At 46.1% G+C, this 12,095-nt stretch overlaps 1 protein-coding gene across 4 annotated transcripts in view; it reads left to right on the forward strand.

Annotated features, from left to right (window-relative positions):
* Window positions 1-1,143: 1,143 nt before the first annotated feature.
* The window catches only part of LOC130358156 (zinc finger protein OZF-like), a 31,635-nt gene continuing 20,683 nt past the window's right edge, over window positions 1,144-12,095 (forward strand). The window contains exon 1 of one of the 4 annotated variants that reach the window (XM_056561008.1): window positions 1,144-1,192. The gene's annotated coding sequence lies outside the window, so the exon portion shown is untranslated. Of the gene's footprint in view, window positions 1,212-12,095 lie in introns of all 4 variants that reach the window. The other 3 variants (XM_056561006.1, XM_056561005.1, XM_056561009.1) reach the window with 3 other exon arrangements.

Below are 12,095 nucleotides of genomic sequence, written 5' to 3' on the forward strand. Positions count from 1 at the left end.
ACGGTGAAGTAATACTCTGCAGGGGCCTATAGAGCGGTGTACGGTGAAGTAATACTCTGCAGGGGTCTATAGAGCGGTGTACGGTGAAGTAATACTCTGCAGGGGTCTATAGAGCGGTGTATGGTGAAGTAATACTCTGCAGGGGCCTATAGAGCGGTGTACGGTGAAGTAATACTCTGCAGGGGCCTATAGAGCGGTGTACGGTGAAGTAATACTCTGCAGGGGCCTATAGAGCGGTGTACGGTGAAGTAATACTCTGCAGGGGCCTATAGAGCGGTGTACGGTGAAGTAATACTCTGCAGGGGCCTATAGAGCGGTGTACGGTGAAGTAATACTCTGCAGGGGCCTATAGAGCGGTGTATGGTGAAGTAATACTCTGCAGGGCCTATAGAGCGGTGTACGGTGAAGTAATACTCTGCAGGGCCTATAGAGCGGTGTACGGTGAAGTAATACTCTGCAGGGGCCTATAGAGCGGTGTACGGTGAAGTAATACTCTGCAGGGGCCTATAGAGCGGTGTACGGTGAAGTAATACTCTGCAGGGGCCTATAGAGCGGTGTACGGTGAAGTAATACTCTGCAGGGGCCTATAGAGCGGTGTACGGTGAAGTAATACTCTGCAGGGGCCTATAGAGCGGTCTGGAGTCTGCACGAAGCACAGATCATATCCCAGAGGCCTCTGAGTGGCTTGTTGTAATGCTCTGCAGGGGGGGGGGGGGGGGGGGGGGGTTTGCTGTAATGCTCTGCAGAGGTTCTCCTGGTTGGTGTCTGCAAGAAGCATTACATCCCCCCCCCCCCCCCCCCCCCCAGATCATTACAGCATTATTACTCGGCCCCCTGCAGAGCATTACTCGGGGCCCCCTGCAGAGCATTACTCGGGCCCCCTGCAGAGCATTACTCGGGGCCCCCTGCAGAGCATTACTCGGGCCCCCTGCAGAGCATTACTCGGGCCCCCTGCAGAGCATTACTCGGGCCCCCTGCAGAGCATTACTTGTCCATACACCAGGTACACCTCACCCGACACTTAAGGTTTTGCCTCCTCCTCATATTCCCGCCAAACCTATTGTTTCCTGCAGACTCCAGACTGGCCCCGCCTACTCGAGTCTAGTCACATGGCCGGTCACGTGGTCATGACATCATCAGAGGTCCTTTAGCTGGCGAGGAAATAGCGTCTATCGCTTCCGTATCCGGAGAGGTCGGTGGTGAGGAGAGAAGTATATCATTGTTATATTATGTCGTGATATATATGATGTGTATATACTGTTATTATCTCTTCTGTATATATATATATATACCGGTATACAGTGCTGTAAGTGGGTCAAAAGAGGCGCCGGTACCCCCCCCCGGTACTCCTGTCCCGCCCTAAACCCCTATATATAGACCTTGTACTGTGAGGTGACCTGTATATATATATATATATATATATATATATATATATATATATATATATATATATATATGTAGACATTGTACTGTGAGGTGACCTGTATATATAGACCTTGTACTGTGAGGTGACCTGTGTATATATATATATATATATATATATATATATATATATATATATATATATATATATATATATTAGACATTGTACTGTGAGGTGACCTGTGTATATATATATGTAGACATTGTACTGTGAGGTGACCTGTATATATAGACATTGTACTGTGAGGTGACCTGTATATATATATATATATATATATATATATATATATATATATATATATATATATATATATTAGACATTGTACTGTGAGGTGACCTGTGTATATATATATATATGTAGACATTGTACTGTGAGGACCTGTATATATAGACATTGTACTGTGAGGTGACCTGTATATATATATATTAGACATTGTACTGTGAGGTGACCTGTGTATAAATATATATATATGTAGACATTGTACTGTGAGGTGACCTGTGTATAAATATATATATATGTAGACATTGTACTGTGAGGTGACCTGTGTATAAATATATATATATTAGACATTGTACTGTGAGGTGACCTGTATATATATATATATATATATATATATATATATATATTAGACATTGTACTGTGAGGTGACCTGTATATATATATATATTAGACATTGTACTGTGAGGTGACCTGTATATATATATATATATATATATATTAGACATTGTACTGTGAGGTGACCTGTGTATATATATATATATATATATATATATTAGACATTGTACTGTGAGGTGACCTGTATATATATATATATTAGACATTGTACTGTGAGGTGACCTGTATATATATATATATATATATATATATATATATATATATATATATTAGACATTGTACTGTGAGGTGACCTGTATATATATATATATATATATATATATATATTAGACATTGTACTGTGAGGTGACCTGTATATATATATATATATATATATATATATATATATATATATATATATTAGACATTGTACTGTGAGGTGACCTGTATATATATATATATATATATATATATATATATATATATATATATTAGACATTGTACTGTGAGGTGACCTGTATATATATATATATATAAAAATGTGAAAAATTCAAGGGAACCGTTTTAAAAAACTCAATTTTATTATAGTTTCTGGATAAAAAGTCCTTCACCCTTTTAGTGATGTGAAAAGTCAATATTGTTGACACCAGCTTATTATTATTCTTATGCGATCAGTCCATCAGTTTTTAGGAGCATCTAGGACCGTCGGGTCACACGGAGCCTCTTCTGTTGTGTTTTTGTTTGAGGTGAGTTCAGAGGTCACTGTCAGACTGATTAGTGTGTTAGTGTATGTATCACAGTGCGTAGTAATCACATGTATTAGGACGTTGTGCCGGTTACTGATAGTAGAGATACAGGGGTGTGTGATCCCAACATCCACCAATGTATATTCAAGACAGATCATATAGATTGCACAGTCCACTCTATTATTGCACATACAGTCCCATGGTGATTGCACAATATTGTATACACTGATCAGTATGTTCTAGCACACAATGGTTTGCACTTAGCTGTGATAGCGTAGCTATAAGGTGATAGTCCGTATTCGTGAGGACAGTTCACATAGTAGAGAATGCCGATCCTACGCGTTTCCTCTTATCCGATTCTTCAGGGATTATTTGGCAGATCTTTTGATGGTCTGTGCAGCTCTGATGCCGGCTGTACAATGATACTAGTACGCGGTGAGTTTTATATATAATTGACTCCTCCCCTTTGTCCTTCATGTGACCTGAGACACCCAATCAAGGGCCAAAACGTCAACGATGTTTCCGAGGCTCTAATCTGGATTGGGCGATTACTCTCAGGTGGGTCCAGGTTGGATGTCTTCCTTACATTACTCAGGTAAGCTGTCCAAGCCTCGTTCTGAGCTCCGTGTCCATGTTGATTTCTTTTGGGCTTGCGTTCCAACTAGAAGTTGAATTGTGCATCATTATTAACTCTCATCATTCCGGTAGTTTATCTGCTTTCTCCAATGGTTGATGTTTTTGTTGTTATAATGCACTCGTTATATTACATGGAGAGTGAACATAAGTTTGCAAACAGTTTTGTTGATTTAATTTGCTACATGTAATTAGCTTGATATCATGATTATTTTTTTTCATTTTTTTTCATTTTTTTTATGTTTTGTCTTTAAGATATAGGGATCTTCATTGCATAACTATAATTCCTATTGATCTATGAAGCACGCATAGGAAATAAAATCATTCATGCCTGTGGGCTTCATAGATTCCAGTGTATAAGTCCAGAAGGCTTCTCTCTGGAGGAGGCGCTTATCCCAATCTCCTCCTCTCTTAGGTGGGGGTATGACATCCATGATCTGTGCTTGGAGATCTTTCACGTCACTACTGTGGTATTTGGAAAAGTGGATAGCCACTGGTGTGTCCCTCCTGTTTACGATGTCCCCCACATGCTCTTCTTGTAAACGCTTTTTAAACGGTCATTTGGACATCGACCAAAAGTTTGTGGCAACATTAAATCATAATGATTTGGGACTTAGATTTACCAGCACAATCAGTCCCAGCATGTTAGAATTTCTTGATCTCAAAATTTGGATAGGTGAGGAAAGAAATGTACATACCACAGTGCATAGAAAAGGCACTGCTACAAACTCCCTGCTTCGGTGGGAGAGCTGTCATCCGCGCCCACTGAAGCAGGGAGTCCCCACAGGTCAATACCTCCGTATATGGAGAAATTGCTCCTCTATGGAGGAATTTCAAATCAAAGCAGGGGAACTGAGGACCAGGTTGAGAAGCAGAGGCTATCCTAACAAAGTACTTAAACGAGCATATCATAGAGCCTTGATGACACCAAGGTCACATCTTCTCACCACAAAGAATGAAGTCCAAAATAAGTGTATCCAGAATAGTAGGCACTTTTGATAGCAAATCAGTGGAGGTCCGCAACATCCTTGACAAACACTGGGGTATTTTACGCATGGATGTCACATTACAGGAAATTGTCCCATCCATACCACAAATTACATACAAACGAGGTGACAATATTCGTGACCTGAGACAAACTGTGTCTCAGGTCACATGAAGGACAAAGGGGAGGAGTCAATTATATATAAAACTCACCGCGTACTAGTATCATTGTACAGCCGGCATCAGAGCTGCACAGACCATCAAAAGATCTGCCAAATAATCCCTGAAGAATCGGATAAGAGGAAACGCGTAGGATCGGCATTCTCTACTATGTGAACTGTCCTCACGAATACGGACTATCACCTTATAGCTACGCTATCACAGCTAAGTGCAAACCATTGTGTGCTAGAACATACTGATCAGTGTATACAATATTGTGCAATCACCATGGGACTGTATGTGCAATAATAGAGTGGACTGTGCAATCTATATGATCTGTCTTGAATATACATTGGTGGATGTTGGGATCACACACCCCTGTATCTCTACTATCAGTAACCGGCACAACGTCCTAATACATGTGATTACTACGCACTGTGATACATACACTAACACACTAATCAGTCTGACAGTGACCTCTGAACTCACCTCAAACAAAAACACAACAGAAGAGGCTCCGTGTGACCCGACGGTCCTAGATGCTCCTAAAAATTGATGGACTGATCGCATAAGAATAATAATAAGCTGGTGTCAACAATATTGACTTTTCACATCACTAAAAGGGTGAAGGACTTTTTATCCAGAAACTAATAAAATTGAGTTTTTTAAAGGTTCCCTTGAATTTTTCAAATTTTTTTTCTACTTATTTTGGGAGACCTCAACCTGACGTTTACATACATATATCTGACAGCATAGTATATATACATATGTATGTGTATATATAATATATAGACATTATACTGTGAGGTGACCTGTGTGTGTGTGTATATGTATATGTGTGTATATATATATATATACCGTATTTATCGGGGTATACCACGCACCGGCCTATAACACGCACCCTCATTTTACCAAGGATATTTGGGTAAAAAAAAGTTTTTTTACCCAAATATCCATGGTAAAATGAGGGTGCGTGTGTGCGCGTGTATACCCCGATATACCCCCAGGAAAGGCAGGGGGAGAGAGGCCGTCGCTGCCCGCTTCTCTCCCCCTGCCTTTCCTGGGGTCTAGAGCCCTGCTGCCGGCCCTTCTCTCCCCCTAGCTATCGGCGCCGCTGCCTGTTCCATCCCCGGTGGCATAATTACCTGGGTCGGGTCCGCGCTGCTGCAGGCCTCCGGCGTGCGTCCCCGGTGTCGTTGCTATGCGCTGCACGGCGCGGCGCATGACGTCAGTGTGCCGCGCCGTGCATAGCAACGACGCAGGGGATGCACGCCGGAGGCCTGCAGTAGCTTGGATCCGACCCAGGTAATTATGCCACCGGGGATGGGGGGAGGCAACGGGGCAGCGGCGCCGGCAATGGGTGCCGCTGCCCCTTCTCTCCCCCTGGCTGTCGGCGCCGCTTCTCTCCCCCTGGCTATCGGTGCCGGCAATGGGGGCGCCGGTACCGATAGTCAGGGGGACAGAACGGGCAGCGGCGCCGATAGCTAGGGGGAGAGAAGGGCCGGCAGCAGCGCTCTAGACCCCAGGAAAGGCAGGGGGAGAAAAGCGGGCAGCGACGGCGTATAACACGCACATAGACTTTAGGCTAAAAATTTTAGCCTAAAAAGTGCGTGTTATACGCCGATAAATACGGTGTGTGTGTGTGTATATATATATATATATATATATATATATATATATATATATATATATAAATGACAGACATTGTACTGTGAGGTGACCTGTGTGTGTGTGTATGTATATATATATATATAATTAGGGATCGACCGATATTGGTTTTTTAGGGCCGATACCGATAATCTGTGCAGGTTAGGGCCGATAACTTATACCGGATTATCGGTATAAGTTATCGGCTAATTAACCCCCTGAGACACCCTCAGATCATTGATTTAAAGTGGGCGCTTTAAATCAATGATCTGCAGTGGCTTTTGCGGGGCCATACCGCCACCCGCTTCTCTCCCCCTACCTGTCAGGGTGGTCCGGGCCATCCTTCCTTCCTGTAGTGTCCGGGGGCGTTCCGGGTCAACCGGTCCGGGCTGTCCTTCTTCTCCGGGGGTCCTCTTCTCCACTCCCGGCAGGCTCCGGCCTAGTACGCTGCATAGACGCCGCTGCGCAGTGACACCCGTGCACAGCGACGCACCTGACGTCACGGCGCAGCGGCGTCTATGCAGTGTACTAGGCCGGAGCCAGCCCGGAGTGGAGAAGATGACCGCCGGAGAAGGACAGCCCGGACGGGTTCGCTCTTCACCCGGAACGCCCCCGGACACTACAGGAAGGATGGATGGCCCGGACCACCCCCATTACGGGTAAGTTTAATTTTTTTATTGACTTGGAGGGTGGGGGAGGGGCCCGACCGGTATAGCGGTATGGGCAAAAATCCATACCAGTATACCGCCCAGCATCACGGTGGGGGGTGCGACGCGGTGCGGGGGGCATTATCGGCTTATCGGCAAGGTAATTGCCGATACCGATAATGCCCAAAATCGTGATTATCGGCCATACCGATAATCGGTCGATCCCTAATATATAGACATTGTACTGTGAGGTGACCTGTATGTATGTGTGTGTGTGTGTTTATATATAGACATTGTACTGTGAGGTGACCTGTATGTGTATATATACCGTATTTATCGGCGTATAACATGCACTTTTTAGGCTAAAATTTTTAGCCTAAAGTCTGTGCGCGTGTTATACCCCGATATACCCCCAGGAAAGGCAGGGGGAGAGAGGCCGTCGCTGCCCGCTTCTCTCCCCCTGCCTTTCCTGGGGTCTAGAGCGCTGCTGTCGGCCCTTCTCACCCCCTGGTTATTGGCGCCGCTGCCCGTTCTGTCCCCCTGACTATCGGTGGCGGCGCCGATAGCCAGGGGGAGAGAAGCGGCGCCGACAGCCAGGGGGAGAGAAGGGGCAGCGGCACCCATTGCCGGCGCCGCTGCCCCGTTGCCTCCCCCCATCCCCGGTGGCATAATTACCTGAGTCCGGTCCGCGCTGCTCCAGGCCTCCGTCGTGCGTCCCCGGCGTCATTGCTATGCGCTGAACGGCGCGGCGCATGACGTCAGAGCGCCGCGCCGTGCATAGCAACGACGCACGGCGGAGGCCTGGAGCAGCGCGGACCAGACTCAGGTAATTATGCCACCGGGGGATGGGGGGGGGGCAGCGGCGCCGGCAATGGGTGCCGCTGCCCCTTCTCTCCCCCTGGCTTTCGGCGCCGCTTCTCTCCCCTGGCTATCCAGGGGGTGAAAAGGGCCGACAGTAGGGCTCTAGACCCCAGGAAAGGCAGGGGGAGAGAAGCGGGCAGCGACGGCCTCTCTCCCCTGCCTTTCCTGGGGATGTATCGGGGTATACACGCACACACACGCACCCTCATTTTTTCATGGATATTTGGGTAAAAAAAACTTTTTTTACCCAAATATCCTTGGTAAAATGAGGGTGCGTGTTATAGGCCGGTGCGTGGTATACCCCGATAAATACGGTATATATATAGACATTGTACTGTGAGGTGACCTGATGTGTGTGTGTGTGTGTGTGTATATATATATATATATATATATATATATATATATATATATATATATATATATATATATATATATATTGACTTTTAACACTGATTTGTATTAATTGTAATTGGCTACCATATATATATACCTTGTGTTCAGTCACTCTGTATGCTTGATAAAGGCTGCACCGGCAGCTGAAACGTTGCATCTGTATTTATAATGGATTAAAGCTACCACCATTTTTGCACTTATTTTGTGTGCTGCAGCCGCTTTTTGCCTTCTATCTATCTATATATATTTTGTACTGTGGGGGTGACCTCTATTGTATCTCTGTAGTCTCCTGGGAGTTGTAGTTCGTACACCAGTGTTTTCCAAACAGGGTGCCTACAGATGTTGCAAAACTACTACTCCCTGCATTCCCTGGTTGGGAAACACAGGCATACACACACATAGCAGGGACTACAACTCCCAGCATGTCATTCAGTAGTCGCCCCCCTCACACATAGAAATCATCCCCAGTATATTTATTCCCCTGCAGTCTATACATCCCCAGCCCGTGTAGTGCAGTATGTCCCCCCTTATCCCCAGCCTGTGTAGTGCAGTATGTCCCCCCTTATCCCCAGCCCGTGTAGTGCAGTATGTCCCCCCCTTTATCCCCAGCCCGTGTAGTGCAGTATGTCCCCCCCCCTTATCCCCCAGCCCGTGTAGTGCAGTATGTCCCCCCCTTATCCCCAGCCCGTGTAGTGCAGTATGTCCCCCCCCTTATCCCCAGCCCGTGTAGTGCAGTATGTCCCCCCCCCCTTATCCCCAGCCCGTGTAGTGCAGTATGTCCCCCCCCCTTATCCCCAGCCCGTGTAGTGCAGTATGTCCCCCCCCCCCTTATCCCCAGCCCGTGTAGTGCAAGTATGTCCCCCCTTATCCCCAGCCCGTGTAGTGCAGTATGTCCCCCCCTTATCCCCAGCCCGTGTAGTGCAGTATGTCCCCCCCCCCTTATCCCCAGCCCGTGTTAGTGCAGTATGTCCCCCCCCCCCTTATCCCCAGCCCGTGTAGTGCAGTATGTCCCCCCCCCCCTTATCCCCAGCCCGTGTAGTGCAGTATGTCCCCCCCTTATCCCCAGCCCGTGTAGTGCAGTATGTCCCCCCCTTATCCCCAGCCCGTGTAGTGCAGTATGTCCCCCCCCTTATCCCCAGCCCGTGTAGTGCAGTATGTCCCCCCCTTATCCCCAGCCCGTGTAGTGCAGTATGTCCCCCCCCCCTTATCCCCAGCCGTGTAGTGCAGTATGTCCCCCCCCCCTTATCCCCAGCCCGTGTAGTGCAGTATGTCCCCCCCCCCCTTATCCCCCAGCCCGTGTAGTGCAGTATGTCCCCCCCTTATCCCCAGCCCGTGTAGTGCAGTATGTCCCCCCCCTTATCCCAGCCCCGTGTAATGCAGTATGTCCCCCCTTATCCCCAGCCCGTGTAGTGCAGTATGTCCCCCCCTTATCCCAGCCCGTGTAGTGCAGTATGTCCCCCCCTTATCCCCAGCCCCGTGTAGTGCAGTATGTCCCCCCCCCCTTATCCCCAGCCCGTGTAGTGCAGTATGTCCCCCCCCCTTATCCCCAGCCCGTGTAGTGCAGTATGTCCCCCCTTATCCCCAGCCCGTGTAGTGCAGTATGTCCCCCCTTATCCCCAGCCTGTGTAGTGCAGTATGTCCCCCCTTATCCCCAGCCCGTGTAGTGCAGTATGTCCCCCCCCCCTTATCCCCAGCCCGTGTAGTGCAGTATGTCCCCCCCTTATCCCCAGCCCGTGTAGTGCAGTATGTCCCCCCCCTTATCCCCAGCCCGTGTAGTGCAGTATGTCCCCCCCCTTATCCCCAGCCCGTGTAGTGCAGTATGTCCCCCCCCCCCCCCTTATCTCCAGCCCGTGTAGTGCAGTATGTCCCCCCCCTTATCTCCAGCCCGTGCAGTATATCCTCCCACCTTATCCCCAGCCCGTAGATAGACTGTTATCTTTTTATCCTGTATATATATTTTATTAAGATGTGTATATATACTGTTATCTCTTTATCTGTGTGTATGTATATATACACACACACGGATAAAGAGATAACAGTATATACACATCTTAATTAAAAAAAAAAAAAAAAAAATATATATATATATATATATATATATATATATATATATATATATATATATGATAAAAAGATAACAGTGTATATATATATATACTGTAGAGTTGTATACACTGTTTTTTTTTCTCTTTATCCCTGTATATACTGTAGAGTTGTATATACTGTTGTTAGACTGTAGAGTTGTATATAGTTAGACTGTAGAGTTGTATATACTGTTGTTAGACTGTAGAGTTGTATATAGTTAGACTGTAGAGTTGTATATACTGTTGTTAGACTGTAGAGTTGGATATACTGTTGTTAGACTGTAGAGTTGGATAGACTGTTGTTGTTAGACTGTAGAGTTGGATAGACTGTTGTTGTTGTTAGACTGTAGAGTTGGATAGACTGTTGTTGTTGTTAGACTGTAGAGTTGGATAGACTGTTGTTGTTGTTAGACTGTAGAGTTGGATAGACTGTTGTTGTTGTTGTTAGACTGTAGAGTTGGATAGACTGTTGTTGTTGTTGTTAGACTGTAGAGTTGGATAGACTGTTGTTGTTGTTGTTAGACTGTAGAGTTGGATAGACTGTTGTTGTTGTTGTTAGACTGTAGAGTTGGATAGACTGTTGTTGTTGTTGTTAGACTGTAGAGTTGGATAGACTGTTGTTGTTGTTGTTAGACTGTAGAGTTGGATAGACTGTTGTTGTTGTTGTTAGACTGTAGAGTTGGATAGACTGTTGTTGTTGTTGTTAGACTGTAGAGTTGGATAGACTGTTGTTGTTGTTGTTAGACTGTAGAGTTGGATAGACTGTTGTTGTTGTTGTTAGACTGTAGAGTTGGATAGACTGTTGTTAACTTATCTTTTGTGTATATAATACAGTTGTTTATACTGTTGTTATTTCTTTATCCTTGTATGTATAAATACACTTTTCTTAAAGAAATGTGAAAAATATAATACCGTATATACTCGAGTATAAGCCGACCCGAATATAATTTTACCCCAAAAACCCAGGAAAAGTTTTTGACTCCACTATAAGCCTAGGGTGGGAAATACATCATCTCCCCCCAATGTAATCATCCAGACCCCAGTTATCATTCTTCCCCCCCCCCCCCTTATCATCACCGCATTTCTATCCCTTCATCAGTGGTCTTCCACCTGCGGACCTCCAGATGTTGCAAAACTACAACTACCAGCATACCCGGGAGTTGAAGTTTTGAAACCTCTGGAGGTCCGCAGGTTGAAGACCACTGAGGCCTTCATCATCATCTGCCTTTTGTTTTGTACTCTCCTCCCCTTGGCGGGAAGTTAGGGTGAGCTGGTCCGGGCCATCTATGATGCAGGGACCATCCGGTGGGGAGGGTTAGTCATTTTCACCGGGGGGTCTCTTCTCCACGCTTCGGGCCCGGACTAGTGACGTTGCGCATGAACGTCCCTGTGCGTCGTCGTCAAGGCAACGTCACTACACCGGGCCTGAAGCGTGGAAATGAGGCCCCCGGGTTAAATGGACAGCCCGCAAAGACTAACCCTCCCCACCGGACGGTCCCTGCAGCATAGATGGCCCGGACCAGCTCACCCTTCCTGCCGTTATTTTCCTTGCATTTTCCTGTAATAACCTGTAAATCTATTTCCCCCCTATCCTGGGCTCGGTATGAATCCTGTCATATCAAACATGTTTTTGCCTTTTTACCTTTTAGTATTTTGCACAATAACTTGGTGATTTCTCGCCATATGACGGTTGTTGTTCTAGCAGGATGAGTCTTCTAGTAATGTCTGGTCCTTGTCTTTGGCTCCTGTATGGCGGAGGTGTAGGGGCTTTGGTTATTTGTGCACTGTATGGGGGGGAGGGGGGCTGTATATACAGGGATGTGGAAATTTTTATAAAAAAAAACTTCTTGTACACGGGACTAAAATGGAGGAAAATCTACTTGTCCCTCCTGACAATCCACTTGTCTGGGCCAATTTTCCCTCT

The sequence above is a fragment of the Hyla sarda genome, chromosome 2 (genome assembly GCF_029499605.1).
Source record: "Hyla sarda isolate aHylSar1 chromosome 2, aHylSar1.hap1, whole genome shotgun sequence".
NCBI lineage: Eukaryota > Metazoa > Chordata > Amphibia > Anura > Hylidae > Hyla > Hyla sarda.